Below are 15,570 nucleotides of genomic sequence, written 5' to 3' on the forward strand. Positions count from 1 at the left end.
GCTTTTAAAAAATCTGTGCAAAACTACCAAGGTGCTCTGGGTTCCGCTCCCTGCCATCCCCAGTTTGCCAGCCTTATTTAGGGAAGGTACAGGAGTCTGATCACTTGGAATGACATGAGCCTTCTGGTGGTTGGGAATTTATGAAAATACCAACTATCTGTTTCACAACAAATGTAGAGTATCATTTGAAACTATATTCATGAAAATTCTTTTATAAATGAAGTTAAATCAATTATTTTAAAATATGTATAATATATATACACACATTTACATACATATAAAAGCAAATAGATTTTGCTTGTTTTGTCACAATTCTATATTCTTCAATGGAATTTTGCCTCAGTAATGTCCACCATCTGGTGTCATCCAAAGGGCCATAATATTTTTAAGTCTGTAGGTCTGAAATCTCCAAACCTGCATCAAATTCAAGAAACCCTTCTAGACAACTTTTCAGATGAATCATTGGCAAGGTAGACTTTGAAATCACAAGACCTGTGTTTGGTTCTTAGAAGCAACACTTAATAAGTGTGTGATACTATAGTTCCCCTAAAATTTCTGTTTTTGTGTTCTCTTGTCTAAAAATATATAATTTACTGAGGTCTAATGCGATTAAATACAATAATGTATGTAAAGTATTTAGCATAATTCAAAGCATGTGGTAAGCCCATAATGACATTTACTAAGAATCTGCTTTTGTGTGTGTTTTATTCACTTTAAATATCTGAAGCTAATTTGATATATATTATATATACATACATATATATATATAGATATATATATATATATATATATATCTCCAAGTATTTCATTTCATTTCCCATGGAAATACACTCACTTTATTCAAACTCTAAGTTCTTTTTCCATAGACCAAGTTAAGAATCTTACTTAGGAATGCAGCACTTTTAAGACTTTGCTCCAAATTATGCAGACACAAGCCATTTTAAATTGAAAGGCATTCACTAAAGAGGGTAGATGGGATTAAAGAATAGAAATGTATAAGATGTGGGTAAGACTTTTTTTGGCTTTACTACTGTTGATTCAAAGAATAAATAGATTGCACGAAGGTGCTAAAATGATTTCAGGCCAAACTTTGAGGCAAGTACTCCATGTGAATATTATTGCCTTTTACCAATGTAACTATCACTTCCATGCAGGTTTAGGCAACTTATAAAAGTCGGTCTGCCTGAAATCAGTCAGTGTTCTAGGATTGAATCTCTTCATCTTATAAGCTCAACAGAGCTGAAATATTTTAAATAGGATATATCATTCATGACTATGACAATACAATATCAGTAATTTAATGTCTCAAACATGGTGATTTAATCTTTTATGATATGCCTTTGGATCATCTAGTTATGAATGCAGATTTCAAAATAATTACATTTTTTCACAAAATAATATTGCATAGAGTCATAATATGCCTCTTTTCTGTTTTCTATGCCTAAGTTTTGTAACCTCAAATAGTCATCATATAAGGAAGCCACTGTTCTTAATCCTGTCTGAAAATGTAGATTCATAATTACAATTTCCATTGAACAACTCACCTAGATGTAGACATAGGTGAGTTACAACAGACACTGTAAGCATGATATGTTTAAATCTTAACTTACTAACTCTCCACTGACAACCTAGTCCACCTCCTCACTTTCCTGCTGGTTAGTGGTATCCTTTTCTTTTTTTTAAATGACACTCACTCAACAGATTCATTCAATGAATTTCATGAAGCTCATGCTACATGCCAGAACTGTATTGGATGCTGGAGATAATAAAACGATCATGATCAATGCGGTTTCTACTGTCAAATACATTGCATTCTAAATGGAGAAAGACAAAAGATTTTTTTAAGTACAACTTGGGGTGATAAATAATCCATCCAAAGCAAAATATTACTCAGCTTTGTTGAGATATAATTTATATAGCATAGAGTTCGCCTGTCTAAATGGTCTCTAAATGAAAATCAGCAGTGTTTATTATATTCACAAATTTGTGTCCACATGACCAAAATCTAATTTTAGAACCTTTTTTTACTTCCCATTGACCCTTACTTACCCATAGCAACCACTGATCTTTCTATCTCTGTAGATGCTCCTATGCTGCACAGTAGAATCATACAATATGCTATCTATTAGGAGTACATTTTATCACTTGGCATAATGTTTTCAAAGTTTGTCCATCTTACAACATTTATTAACAATTTCTACCTTTTATTGTCAAATAATTTTCTCTTTTATGGATATATAAAATATTTGATTCAGTATATTTTAAGTTCTTGAACCAACCTAAGCACTTGAGAGGTTACAGATATACGTATTATCTATACCTACAGCTATATTTATCTATCTACCTATTTTTCTTTTAATTGCTTAGTAAAGCTCCTTTCTTGAATTTTAAAATATTCCAATCTTTCCTAAAATTTAAAAGATTGATAACACTCATTACTGTTGGGAATATAGCTTGATACACACATTTTAGAGGCAATTTGACAGTACAAACTGCAATATTTAGCATTATTAATCTTTTAATATACCTCAAATAAATGATTTGAAATGTATAAGAAGATATGCAGAAAAAATATTTTTGGTTGGGCTCTTTGAACAGTTTAATATTGAAAACCAATTCACAACAAAATCAGATTGCCTACAAAATTGCAAATGTATAATCGTATCAATGAATATGACTCAATAATGAAAATGACAATGTACATTTCTACTTGTTGTCATGGAAAAATTCAAGTATTACATTATCAAGAGCAAAGTATGTAAATTATCTTCATCATAAAGTCATGTTAAAGGCAGATAGATGTATGGATAGATAGGTAGATAGATAGACAGATAGATAGATAGGTAATCTCTGTGTTTACTAGCAAGCTAGTTAGCTAACTAAGTTCTTATCTATTAATGAAAGTTAGTGAATTAATGTAGGATTGGAATGGTTATTGGTAGAGGACAGTAGTAAGCATGGTTTCTATAGCATTCACTGATAAACAGGTTGTAATAGATACACAGAGTGAAAGGTAGAACCTTATATCTATAGAGGTGATGTTAGGGAATTTTAACCTAGACATTCTCACGACTCCCTTCCCCGCCCCCGCCAACACAGAAGGTCTTTAGAGGGCATACTTTTAGGAGAGAAAAAGTAAATAAATAACTTGCTGCAGTTTTTGAACTTTTCATTGACTAGGATGATAAACACTAGGAAGCAGATGACAGGAATAACTGGATCCTTGTGCACTGTTTGAATAAAGTGGTTACTCAGATGAGGGGGTGGGGCAAGAATTCTTATAGATACCTCGCATAATCACTGTGAGCCTGTACCTAATCCATTCTACCAGCAGGAAAAATATAAACAGATACCAACTCACCTGGTGTTTGCAGATGTTGAGCACTGAGGAAGCAGGGAGAGCAACCCGGTCTCTCTTCAGCCACCCAGGATGGAAGATGCATGTGAGCTGTTCTGAGACTGTGAAGTTTGACAAGCAAACCTCCCTCCCCTCAAAGACTAGAGAAGACTTGCAGATATATCCAGCCACTTACCCAAAGATAAAAATTGGTTTTGCCAGAAAAGGCAAAGATTGCCTCTATCAGGAAGATAATTTTCAGATCTAAAAGTTACACCTACCACACATTTGAGCCTGGCAGTCATCAGTTCAGATAGAGGAGAGACAGGAAGCTGAACAGAGCAATTAGAGAAATGGGTTTCCTGAAACATACAAGTGTCTCTGCCTTGGATAGCAAACTTTTACTTCTGAGCAAAAATTCAGAACCTGCAAGACAAAGGGAGAAGAGTAGTATCAGTTTTTAGGATTTTAAGTATAAAAGATTTATTAGAGGAATTATATTTTAAGTATTTACTATATGTTAGGCAAAATTTGAATCCCATTATATATATAAATGCATGCGGTCTTTATAATATTAGCTTACATATTCATATCACATAACTCCAGAGAAGGACTCATATTTGCAATCTAAAGAAGGTAAGAGTACATTGACATATGCTTAAGAATACACAAAAATGAGAACATGGTCTTAAAAATCAAAAACGAATACTCTCCCTCAAGTGACCATTATGCAAAGACATTGTGAATTAGAACTCTAGAGAACTAATATATTTCCCACATAAATGACAACTTATTATAGTTGAATTTGATCCACAAATGAAACATATGGAGCTTATATTTAAAATTACAACTTTCCATTTCACAATTGTATGTGTAGCAATTATGTTATAAAAGTCATATTGTTCCTTTGTACGCAAAACACTTGAGCAATAATTTATATTTTTTTCAGAGTGTTTTTCATAGGTGGTTCTTAAACAAGATGGTCTTTCTCAGGAAAATAAAAACCAACTACCCTCCTAATTAGGATAATAACAAGAATAAGTACAAAAATCATGCTGGCCAGAGCTTTTAAGAGCACGCTGAAGTCCGTGGGTTGCTAAAATGTTTGCTTCTGACAGGAAAGAAAGCATATTTAATCACTACACTCAATAATTTACTAGGACCATACGATCTTCACCATTATACATGTGGAGAAAGCACAGGGCACTGTTGCTTTGAAAGCAAAGGACACTGACAAGATGGAGAACTAGCCTATGCAGCTGACTCTCTTTCCTATAGCAGCTTGCTATAAATGCAAGCACGAAAGGATCAAAAAAACTAAAAAGCCACTGAAAAAAGCAAAGGCATTTAGGGGATGATATTGGTGGCAGTCTGGGTTGGAAGACAGGTAGGGGAATGTATCAGCCATCTTGGGCTGCCATAACAAAATACCACATACTGGGTGATTTAAGCAACAGCAATTTATTTCTCACAGTTTTGGAGGCTGGGAAGTCCAAGATCAAGGTGCTGGCTGCTTCAGTTCCTGGTGACTGTTTTCTCCCTGGCTTGCGCGTGGCCTTCGTCTTGCTGTGTGCTCACATGACTTCTTATTTTGGTAGGTTTGGACAGAGAAAGGGATAAAAATACATATATAATGTCTCTTTTTTTAATATTAACTTTTATTCCCTATTACACATACTATTATTATTATTATTATTATACTTTAAGTTCTGGGGTACTTGTGCAGAATGTGCAGGTTTGTTGCATACGTATACACGTGCTATGGTGGTTTGCTGCACCCATCAACCCGTCATTTACATTGGGTATTTGTCCTAATGCTATCCCTCCCCTAGCTCCCCACCCCACTACAGGCCCTGCCGTATGATGTTCCCCTCCCTGTGTCCATGTGTTCTCCTTGTTCAACTCCCACTTATGAGTGAGAACATGTGGTGTTTGGTTTTCTGTTCTTGTGATAGTTTGCTGAGAATGATGGTTTCCAGCTTCATCCATCTCCCTGCAAAGGACATGAACTCATCCTTTTTATGGCTGTGTAGTATTTCATGGTGTATACGTGCCACATTTTCTTTATCCAGTCTATCATTGGTGGACATTTGGGTTGGTTCCAAGTCTTTGCTATTTTGAACACTGTCTCTTTTTATAAGGACACTAATCTTATGTGATCAAGACCCTACCCTTTTGACTTCATTTACTCTTAGTTACTTCTGTAAAGACCTATCTCCAACTCTAGTCATACTGGAAGTTAGCATTTCAACACACAAATTTTGATGGGACACAAACATTCAGTCTATATCAGGGAAAAACTTTTATACTCTGTTCTTTCTTTCTTGTGAATTGTTTGGAATGATTGAAGGCTGCCCCTTTGCAGCAGAAACAGAAAGCAGTTCAGACTAAAGTGTGTCCCTGGTACAATATTACAACATATAAAAGTCTCGCTGATGAGAGAAGCTGATTAAAATAGATGAAGACAACCTCCCTCAGATGTTTGTTTACCCTTCTATCTTCTTGCCCTTCACCCTCCATGACTTGTTGATTACATCTTGAAAAGATTGGCTCTACCCAATACTACTGTTTCATAAACTTTTGAGCTTCTCACAGGTGAAGGATTTAAGGCAAATACCTGACAGTGGTCAATATGCAAGGGTAATAAACAGTGCTTCAGTTTTGCACAAGGCTCTTCATCTGGGGATCCTCCTTACATCTCTTCTTAATGTCACATGTAGGAGTGCAAACTGAAGCTTAACTTTCAACCCTTACTTAATGTATGTTGTGCAATGGAAGTTGAATTCTCCCAGGCAAACATTAGTTTGTATACCAGAGGACAGAAATCCCTGTTTGACAAAGAGACAAGCAAACAAAATCTGAACAATATATGCCATATGCAGCAGAATTATTGATAGAGGCAGAATGCAATTTTAAAACAGGCTTAATAATGATCCTCAAAACAGAAATAAGACATTTTAAAGTAGAAATATTCTAAATACAGTGAGAATTGGAATAAAAAATAAGTAGCACAATGAATGCAGTTAAAGAATGAATTACTGAGCTGGAAGATTGTATTGAAAGGCTTTTTCAGAAGTCAACATGAATGTTTAAAGGATACGTAATATGGAGAGAAGAAAAAATATATAACATCATTCTTTAAAAAATTGAGTCTTGCAGAGAAACAGTGAATAAAGACAAGGAGGCTTCTTTTTATTTCTTATGTTTTTTGTTTTATTTTGTTTTCCTTTCTTTTTAAGACAGAGTTACCCAGGCTGGAGTACAGTGGCACAATCCCAGCTCACTAAAGACACGATTTCCCGATCTCCAGCACTCCTCCCACCTCAACCCCCTGAGTATGTGAGACTACAGGTGTGTGCCACCATGCCCAGCTAATTTTTAAACTTTTTGTAGAGACAGGGTTTCACCATGTTGCCTAGGCTGGTCTCAAACTCCTGGGCTCAAGTGATTTCCCTGCTGCGGTCTCCTAAATGGCTGGGATTAGAGGCATGAGCCACCACACTTGGCCTTATTCCTTATACTTCTATCCATGCTGCATTTAAAGCAAGAAAAAAGAAATAATGTGTTGAAATGAAAGCATACCTATAGTGAGAAATGAATTGTCTATAGAACAAAAGTACTTCTGATATGTTGATATATATTAAACCCATTAAGGGAGAGAATTAGAGCCAGGTCATTATATCCATGAATAGATTTGTTGGGAAGCCATTTTCTCATTTTCTTTTTAAGCTATGGACTACTAAAAACATCCACATTCACCTAAGAGACACACTCACAAAATACTTTGATCAAAAAAAACCACTCTATGGCATCTCATTTATAATGAATAAAAATGGTAGATAAACTGTTCTCCAGTAGTTACATGACTAAATATTTTTATGAGGAATATTAATTGAAATTAGACTATCACCAGGTGTGGTTGCTCACACATGTAGTCCCGGCTACTTGGGAGCCTGAGGCAGGAGAATCGTTTGAGGCCAAGAGTTTGAGACCAGCCTGGGTAGCATAGTGAGACTCCATCTCTAAAAATAAAAATAAATAATTAAGTAAATAAATAAATACATACATACATAGTATAACCCATGTGGCATAAATAGACACCAGAGGTCACTGAATCACACTTTGCAATTAGATTCTAGCTGAAATGGAAGAGACTCCTAATGTTACCTTATCAACTCATAATTACAGTAACTCAAAATGTTTTCTCTCAACATTAATATAAGAAATGGAAGTAGACTATCATTAAGTGGATGTGTAAGTGGAACATTTTATCTGACTGAAATTATCTGGAAAATGGGCCACATATTAAATTAACATGACAATGGCCAACACACAGGCTAACCATTAAATATAATAGGTAACCTTATTAAAATGTGAATCATGTGATTAGGGGTAACATCTTGCTACATGATTTCTGGTATGTTTAGAACCTACATTCCATGAGGACAGGAATGAGATAAATCTAGTTTATAAGACATAACCAATGCTGGGTTCTAAAATGAAAACTAGAGAGTTGGAAGTTTATTTGTTCATTCACCAACATTTTGAACTGTGTCTTAGATCATAAAAAGATCAGTATAAATGATATGTTGAGAAATTCACAACCATTAACCAAATAATTCACAGTTTTGCCACTTCCTGTGCATAAGTTGTCTCTGCTATCCATAGGGAAAGATTGTGTAAAGGAAAGATTTTAATAGAGCACTGTGGTGTCTGGTTTATATCATGACTACTAGTGATATTAGAGTAAAATTTAGAAAGCAAAATGCATAAGGGGAAATAAAATAAGGAATGCAGATCCAGGTTTGAAAATCAAAAACAGAATCAATTAAGGAAGAAATTTTCTTAATGCAGACACTTATGTGATATGAAAGTAGATCAACCTCATTAACAAAATTTAATGATTTTTTTTTAAGTCTGCAACTAAAATAATTAGAGGCTAAAAAACAAATTGGCTAAGAATCCCTTGGAAAGCCAATATGGTCTCATTGATATCAAGTGCCATAAGAAATAAATCTGATGGAATTTTCATGTGTTCAAATGTTCATTCATTGTTCAATAAATCAAAGAATTCTAAATGTTCCCTATAAGGGGCACATAAATGTTAGCAATTTCTCAGATCAAGACTGTGGCTCAACTAGTCTTTGAGCCTTTGTATTTGAATGTACCAAATACAACCTATCATCTGCAGTAAAAAACATATTTATAGTGGGACATTATCTGAGAAGTATTGATTTCCACTCAAAGTAAAACTTCTGATCATAATAAAAAATCAACAATGAATGTATAGTAAATTTTGTTTAACTATTTTAGTTATATATATAAAATTAAATACATATAGGAAAAATTTTAAAAAACTAAAATAATGCAATTTCAAATATTTGTTTTTTGTCAGTATAAATGATATGTTGAGAAATTCACTAGTGAACACATATATATGTATTTTTTTTTTTCTGAGGTGGAGTCTTGCTCTGTTGCCTAGGCTGTGGCATGATCTCGGCTCACTGCAACCTCCACCTCCTGGGTTCAAGCGATTCTCCTGTCTCAGCCTCCCGAGTAGCAGGGATTACAAGTGCCCACCACCATGCCTGCCTAATTTTTTCTATTTTTAATATAGAAGGGGTTTAGCCATGTTGGCCAGTCTAGTCTCGAACTCCTGACCTCAGTTGATCCTCCCACCTCGGCCTCCCAAATTGCTGGGATTACAGGCGTGAGGCACCACACCTGGCCAATATATATTTTTTAAATGAAGGCTTCTAAATGTCTTTGTATCTGTCTTGTTTACTGAGCTTCAAATATTAAATTGAAAAATGCTTAAAAGAATTTTGGAATATAATCAGTGAAACATTTAAGACCATCATCAACTGTTATGCTATTTTGATTAATCTAGTTGTTAAGGATCAATTATCTATTGCAGACAAAACACACACACACACACACACACACACACACACACGCAAAAAGCAAACATTATAAAACTACAAGAACAGCACCTATGTACAGTTTCATGTGATCAGTATTGCTAATGGTATGAGTAAAGTCTTTCTCTATAGATCTTGAGCCCTTTTAAAAAAAAAAACCTAGCTTGGAAAACCTAGCTTGGAATACTTATGCAACAGGAGACCAATAATGTCAAATGCAAATATCCTTAATAAAGTGAAACATAAAGAACAGTCATTTAGGATGAAATCCAAAATAGTGAACATCAAACACCACCTTAATCTATAGTTTGACTTTACTTTTGGGACAGAATAATATTACACTACGTATTAAAAAGCATTATATTAATGAGCAGATTGATGATAGTCTAATTCTAAATTGCCACAGAGAAATATCAGCTGAAATATATATTAGTTGGTCTGGTATTTGGGTAACAGAAAGATGAGAACATGCTGAGTATTAAAACAAGGTGGACAAATTCAACAAGCAAAAAATGTAATAGACAAAATGCAAAGCAATTTAGCCGAATACAGTTAATTTAACAGATAATGCTTAAGGCCACATTTCCCAAAATCAGGTCTATTATACAAATGTATCAGAAATACCTTTAAATCTCTTAAAATGAATATTCCTGGGCTAAATATATGACACATTGAATCATAATGTGTATTTTAAGAAAATATTTAGTGTAAAAGGATCTAATGATTTCCAGAATAAAATAATGAATGAGACTACATGCCAAAATAGTGAATTTTATGGTTATAGAGATTCTACTATTTAAAAAAATAAATTAAGCAAGAGCTGAATTAATTTCAAGGATACTATATACTTTATATTCTAGCATACTAAAAGGCGTAAAATGCTTTGTTTTTTTCTGATTTGGGTTTTGTTAAATTGGATCAGTGGTTTGGATGTTGTTATGATAAATTCTGAATTATCAAATGGTGGTTTTAATAGGTATTCATGGTTGTTGCATACATGCATTATTTCTCCACCAGAAAAAAATCATAAAAGAATATTACAAAGAAAGAAAGAGAGAAAAAAATTAGGCTTCATTCACACCTAAGGTATATAAATGCCAGGTTATGACTACAGCAGTGAAGTGAGATCTTTTCTGCTCCTAATTCTCACATTTCTTAAGTAGGCACTCCTCTCAAGACACAAGCAATCCACAGACCAAATACTGAATAGGGAAGGAGGCTTGGCCCAAGTGAAAAAACACAAGAAAAGCAAACGTTTTTAAACTACTCATTATTTCAATTATGATAAAATAGTGAAAATAAAAAGACAATCACACATCCAACACCCATTTTCTTCTACAGTCTGCATCAGTCTCTGAATGAGGAGAAGCTTTAAACAAAGTAAGAGACTGAAGCTTTAATGTAAGATTGAGTTGACTTTCAGAAACCTAAACAATGAGAGTGGTCCTTGATAACAAAATAATTAGAAAAGTTATGGGGTGTGTGAGAGTCAGGGAAGGAAAACACAGAGATTGCAAGAATGATGCTGTTGTTTTTTCTTGTACTCTACAAAGTTTGATTGTTAAATAAACAAATTACATTCATATAAAATTATCAAAAGATGTCCACTATACTGATTGGACTCATGATCGAAGGAAAGATTAAAAGTGTTCTTTAAAATGTGCTTGTAGTGAATTTCATCAGCTGTCTCAGACCAGTAATTTTCTAATTTCAGAAATAAAAAGTTTGTAAAACACAGTTTAAATTTCACAGATTATTAAATTGGAACATTAACTTGTTTGGGCATCCATGTAGAATTGTCAATGATTGCTGCAATATTTTTCTTAATTGAAGTATACTCTGAATAACTATGTTCCAAGGTTACTGTTGGTAGTAATAACTAAGCATGGGTCCAATCTCTTAAATAAATTCTGTTGTAAGTAATTTAATTTTTAAAACAACTTTCTACACAGGTTGAAGCAATCCTGGAAGGAATGCCACGCATGTAAGCTAATGGCCTGGCGGGGTTTACAAGTGTGAATGTGGGTTAATGCAAATGTAGAACAGGGAGAGCTGGAGGAAGGGAAAAGGTCAATACCAATGAGGTAAATTTGGCAAAGTCCAAAAGTGGAGAAAAATATCAGAACTGTGAAGCCAAGCAGAATGAGGTCATAATCACTTAAAGTTGGAAGAAAATAGTGATTGATGAAGAGTACATATACACTTTAAACCCATATAAAGTAAGACCAAACTGTATATGCTATTTTTGCAACTGGATTTTTTCAGGCAACAATGTATATTTTGAGGATTGTAATTGACAATATAAAATTATTTACAGTATTTTTTATTTTATTACATGTAGACTGTCATAACTAAGCACTGTTGATTTATGAACATTTAGTGTTTATAAGAATTATTATCTAATTATAAATATCATAGGGAAAACATCATAATATATACTCTTTGCACTATTTTTTTTTTTTTTTTTTTTTTTTTTTTTTTTTGAGACGGAGTCTCGCTCTGTCGCCCAGGCTGGAGTGCAGTGGCACGATCTCGGCTCACTGCAAGCTCCGCCTCCCGGGTTCACGCCATTCTCCTGCCTCAGCCTCCCGAGTAGCTGGGACTACAGGCGCCCACAACCGCGCCCGGCTAATTTTTTGTATTTTTTTTAGTAGCGACGGGGTTTCACCGTGGTCTCGATCTCCTGACCTTGTGATCCGCCCGCCTCGGCCTACCAAAGTGCTGGGATTACAGGCGTGAGCCACCGCGCCCGGCGCTTTGCACTATTTAACTATTTATCTTATGTATTTGTTTTATCCAATTAAGCATATTTATGAAATGTGCATGTCCAAATTAATATAACCATGCTTTTTCTAGCTTTTGGGAATTTAAAATTCTAATTTCTGGATATTTTAGATGATGATATGTCACAATTTGTGTAAATTCAGGAAAATTCCTAGTCCATGATATTAAGTAGAAAGAATCAGACATTAATAGTCTAGAAAGTATAAGCACTTGGTAATATAAGAAATATAAGCACAAATGAGGAAACAGATATTTAGAATTATCACATTGTTTATCTATTAGTTACGATGATCAAAATCTTTTTCTCTGCTTCTTTAGAAATTTACATACTTTCCAAATGTTTTAATGAGAGTTCATGTAACATTTATATTCAAAACAAAGTAAACAAACATATAAACAAAACAAAACCTGTCTTGATGGCCTTGCTCAAGTTGACAGAGGTGCAGAATCCCTCTTTCCTTTAGCTGATTTCTAAACGAAATAGCTATGAAGCTAAAACACAGGTCAATTTAAAAAGGCAATATTCCTAGAAGTTTAGAAGAAAACGCTTAAATGCTGATTCAGTCGGTGTCTACTCTTCAGATGTAATTTTAGACCACAGTGATCCACCTGTGCACCAAAACAAGGGCCACTGTTGTCATTAAACATCTCAATTATCTCCTGTATTAACTATGAGTACTTCTGAACATGGGATTATGAATACTTTTCTATTTCAATGTTGCGTGTGTATTTTTTATATGAAGATATATTTAAATTAAGGAAATTATAAAGTTATTTTTATTTTGAAATAAAGCATCCACGAATAAAATTTCTGCCTGCATAATAGCATACCATAAAGTCCTAACTTAATTTATACAACTATTCTCTTATGTTTTAATATTTAAGCTGCTTCTGGATTTTTGCTACTATAATCAAACTGGACTCTCTTATGCCTTTGTGCAAATTTTGGGTCATGTTATTGGGATAGATTCCAGTTGAAAATTCTCAATGTGTGTTGTGAAATTGCTTTTCAAAAACGTTTGTCCTACATTCACTCTAATATATGAGAGAGGAAGATTATATAACTTGGCAGATTCTGTCTCTTTTTTTGGTCTTTGGTCATTTTTTTAGTGAAAAAAAAAGTCATACTAAGATGGTTTTCGGTTGTATTTCTTTTAACACTTGCAAAGCTGAATATTTACCTATATTTTATTTGGGTGATATGTACATTTAAATTTATAAGAAAATTTGTAATTTGTTTATTTATTTATAATATCAATATCAGAAAAATTTTCAAAGGCAGCCACAAATTTTAAAAGCTCCTTTGAATACAAAATGTGGTTGATGGTATCTGATAGGAATTTATATCTTACCTACTTTTTTAACTTTCTAGTTTCACTATCCTGGAGAAGTGACAGTCATTCTCAGAGGGATAATACTGAGAGGGTGACCTTATTGATTCAGCAATAGGGAGATACGCAGGGGAAGACAGTAGAGTAGGTTGAATTGTGTCTCTCAAAAAGATATATGCAAGTTCTATCCCTCAGCACTTGTAAATGTGACCTTATTTGGAAATAGGTCTCTGTAGGCGTAATTCATTTAAGGTGAAGTTATACTGTATTAAGGGGAGCACTGTATCCAATGACTGCTATCTTTAAAAGAAAAAGCAGAGAAAGATTCAGACACAGAGATACAGGGAAGACGCCGTATGACAATAAAGGCAGAGATTGTGTTGGTGCAGCTATAAGCCAAGGAATGCCAAGATTGCCGGTAACCCCCCAAAACTAGGAGAGAAGTACAAAATAGTTGCTCTATCAAAGAACCTAGAAGGAACTAACCCTAATGACAACTTGACTTAAGATTCCTAACATCCAGAACTTTGAACAAATAAATGTTTGTCCTTTGAAGCCACCTGGTTTGCGGTACAAGGCTATGACAGTGCTAGCAAACTAAAACAGTCATATATTAAGTGATTAATACAGATGATTTTTAATAGATGTGGAACAGGAAAAAAGAAGAAAGTGAACTAATATTTATTATTTTTATTAATAAAATGTTTATAGTTTATTAATATTTAAAACTTTACTAGTATTTATTAATATTGTCATATCCTTTACAAAAAAAACTTTAAATGTATCTCATTAACATTTATACAAATTTAGTAAAGTAAATATAATTCCCATTATAAAAATATCAAAATAAAGTATTATAAAAGTTGAATACCCTGCTGTTTTATGAGACTATGTATAGGGATTCTTACATAATTCTGAGTCTTCAATAAAACAACAATAATATAATTTTTAAAAATATATATTTATTGAGCATCAATACTCTTTCAAGGACTGTTCTAGACACTGTAGATACAGCAATTTTCAAAATAGACAAAAATGTGTGCCCTGGAGAAGCTTCAGTATAATGGAGGCAGAAAGATATTAAAATAAGTAAGGAAAGGTATAGTATCTTCATGGTGATAGGAATTATGGAGAAAATTAAAGAGGAACAAAGATTTCTAGAAATGAGATTTAATTTTCAAGGAAAGCTTTATTGAACAGGTGTCATTTGAATAAAGACCTGAAAAACAAGAGAGGTAGTTGTACAAATATATGAAGGAAGATACTTCAGGCAAATGCCTGAGTGAGAGGTAGCATGGCAAGTGTGTGAAATGGCTTGGGCAACATTGTAGCTGGGGGAGAGTAAGAAGTCAGAAAAATGTTAAAAGTCTAGTTTGTGTAGGACTTACAGATAATGTAAAGATGTTGCCTTTATTGGGAATGAATGGGATGTTATTAGAGAATATTAAGCAGAGGAGTAGTCTGACGTTACTCATTTAGTGATATATAACTTTTTCAGATCATATAAACGTAATAAGGTACATACCTTTTAGTTCATAAATTAAACAGATAACTTTATTTCAAGTTTTCATCTGACCAGTTTTAAAGTACTGTTCCTGACCCTGATTTTAGGTTCCATGAAACTAGATATTATTTTGAGCAAAGGAAGTAGAAAAATTGAACCTAAATCCTCTATTATTTTATGTCTGCATTAACAAGGGGAAAGTTTCGATCGATCGATTGATCGATAGATAGATAGAGATAGATAGATATCAAGAAACATACATACTTCTTATTAGGTACGCCTTTAGATTGAAAAGCAATAAAATCTTTTGGCACATCCCAGAGTGGTCGGTATTATTAGTGTTTGATTTTTTTTTAATTGCTCAGCATTTGTTTCACATTTTCTTTTTTGTCCCTACCAATATATACTAGATGTAGTGGAAATGATTAATTGTTTTACTTAGATAATGAGATACTGTATCCAAACTCTTCGAAGAGGAATATATATCCCATAAAGACCCAAGATTTGGGATTGGATCCAATAACAAATTGGTATCTGGAATTTTCTTTGTTCAGAAAAGTGGTGATTCTATTTTCAGCTGCAATGAGTATTCTCATATAGATGTGGGACTTTTAAAGGTGTTTGCATATTTTTCAAGAAGGCTTTTTAAAATGTTGAGCAGTCTTCAGAGTGGATGCAATGGACTTCGTTTTT

At 33.7% G+C, this 15,570-nt stretch overlaps 1 long non-coding RNA gene across 3 annotated transcripts in view; it reads left to right on the plus strand.

Annotated features, from left to right (window-relative positions):
• The first annotated feature begins 353 nt into the window (after nt 1-353).
• LOC139358147 (uncharacterized) overlaps nt 354-15,570 on the plus strand; it is a 101,402-nt gene continuing 86,185 nt past the window's right edge. For all 3 annotated transcript variants that reach the window (XR_011612649.1, XR_011612650.1, XR_011612648.1), the window contains exon 1: nt 354-470. This is a non-coding gene — a long non-coding RNA (uncharacterized lncRNA). The remainder of the gene's footprint in view (nt 471-15,570) is intronic.

This window comes from Macaca nemestrina, chromosome 14 (assembly GCF_043159975.1).
Source record: "Macaca nemestrina isolate mMacNem1 chromosome 14, mMacNem.hap1, whole genome shotgun sequence".
NCBI lineage: Eukaryota > Metazoa > Chordata > Mammalia > Primates > Cercopithecidae > Macaca > Macaca nemestrina.